Below are 2,564 nucleotides of genomic sequence, written 5' to 3'. Positions count from 1 at the left end.
CTTTAATCGCTAAAAAAGTCTTTTAAGAGATTTTACCGTCGACTATATACGAAGTAAAATGAGTGACCCTTATATACTCTAAAAGTCTTAGTGATGAGGCGGTTTTTCTAACAAGTGATATTCTTCTTCGGACATCCATCATTCATACGGCAAAGCAGACCATTGTGAAACAAGTGCCATGCATACCCGTCACTGTTTGTGTTATCAAGTTAGTTGTTGAAATTCACATCAATCGTATTAGGCTGTTCGTAATGGGAGTATCATACCTAGTACTCCCTCCGTCTAAAAATACTCATCGCAGAAATTGATAAAAATGGATGTATTTAGAATTAAAATATGACTACATACATCCATTGCTCCAGCAAGTATTTCCGGACGGAGGGAGTATCATGCATACAACTAGGCAATTCTGATAAGGTGACACAGAATTAAATGAAAAAATAGAGGGTTGAGTATCATATAATGACACTGTATCATAATAAATGCTATGCTACTACGTGGCATGCATGACAGTAAATAAAGTCATCTGTGATACTCATATATGATACTATGCATTAGGGGTAGTATCATATAGTAGTATCATATGCATGATAATAACTTATGATACTACCCATTACGAGCAGCCTCAGTACTTGAAAGTACAAAAAAATTCAGTAATTTTTTCGATAAAGGGTGGTTTTATTATCTCAAATGTAGCATCATGTTGATACAAAGCATTATGAGTAACACCCTGCCTCTGTATAGTTGGGATGCACACAGCCAAGTCTGACAAAAATCACGAAATAAAAACCAACAAATCGGCAATAGTAGAGTCCTATGGACTGTCATTATGCCTATGTTGAAGGGGTGGTGGATCGATCCGTAGGTTATGCTGCCACCCATGTTGAAAAAAATATCTTCATAGCTACCTGCTCCAATCATGTACACATTGCCATGATCAACGATTGGTACTCCAGCCGTTATAGCATCGACCACATAGGTCATCAGCAGTGATCAGATTCGACGTATATGCATCTCAACTCTATTATTTCCTCAAATGGAAGGTAGCCTAAATTTGAGGTGACCGCGGATGGACCAAAGTAATAGGCAGTGCATAAGGGATCAAAACTAGCACCAAGACAAATATGCATATAATTGAAAGGAAAACAGATAAAGTTGTGTACGGAATTGATCCGTTTTTGTATCTCTACCTCCTCAGAACCTAACCTCAAGTGCAACCGGCTTTCATCTCACACACAACATGGGGTCCATCCAAATCTATCTATCTATTATATAATTATTAAGACAAGAGTAAAACAAGCGACCACATGCATCCACACGTATTTAATTTTCACAGCCGTTAGTTCTTAGATATAAATGATTGAGATTTAGAGATATAACGTTACATACAAAAAATTGTGTAGGGATATATTGCGTTGCACATGTGAAGTCCGTCGCGTAGATGTACCTTTTTTATTTTGAGGATCTCACGTACATGTACCTAAGTAAAAAAAAATAGATACGTCTGTTCAAGGAAGGAGATGAGCCTGTTCAAAGGAGCGATCCCGTCTCACCATCGCTTAGCCCACACGTCATGTACCTCCACAAGAGAAAGAGTCCAATTCGAAGATGTCATGTGCCTCTACCCATCGCTTAACCCACACGTCACGGAGATGCCTGAGCAATAGCTAGGGTTTCCAATTTGTTGGCGCTGCATACCCCGCACGTCGCACAGTAGCCTGGCAGCTAGGGTTTCCAATTGGGTGACGCTGTACAACCAGGAGGTGGCTTACACACACAGTTGTCAACTACAAACAAGGATGACTACACCAGGAGGTGGTGGCAACCATCAAGTACCGCACCAAGGATCACTACATAGGTCGGTGCCTCCTCAAGATCTTACTCACCGACGACAATGCGGCGGACGATACTAGGCACATGATCTTCAGCACCGAAGGTCCACATCATGGCTGGTATGTTATATTATGGACTGTGGTAAATCTCGCTGACTGGATTCATGGCGATGGATTTGTTGGCAGGGGAGGCGCAATCGATCGGGTCGTGGATGGCTTGGAGAAGAACGGTAAGGCCGGATCGTAGATGGCTCCACACCATCGCGAGCAGTATTTGGTGGACTTCGCGAAAAGCAAGGCCAGGCCACCAGCTCTAAATCTACTATCTGTGCGGTGGCCGCGCCTTGCGCACTCCCCTCTCATGGTACAACTGCCTCCAGAAGATGATGCATGCATGGAACAACTGTCCCAGCGGCAACAACGTCTAGATATAACATTGATAATTCCATAGCCGCCAACCGGCACCCATGACTCATCTTTGGCTCATCTATTCTGATGTTTGTTCATCTTCTGCTTACCTCAATTTAGTGGTTTCTGGAACATTTTGATATATTATACGTTTTCTTCTGACATCATATGCAAAAATTATAGCCGTTTTACATTTTCCCTACACTTTTTGCAAAACATGTCCAAATTTAAGTTTTTAAATTTTCCTAACTAGTAGATGTAGTAACATAACTACATCTCGAAGGATTTTAATTTTTAAATTTTTATCATTTTCTTTTGCTTTTT

Source organism: Triticum dicoccoides, chromosome 3B, assembly GCF_002162155.2.
Source record: "Triticum dicoccoides isolate Atlit2015 ecotype Zavitan chromosome 3B, WEW_v2.0, whole genome shotgun sequence".
Classification (NCBI taxonomy): Eukaryota; Viridiplantae; Streptophyta; class Magnoliopsida; order Poales; family Poaceae; genus Triticum; species Triticum dicoccoides.
The sequence above is the reverse complement of the archived record's forward strand: the minus strand, read 5'-3'. Positions refer to the sequence as shown.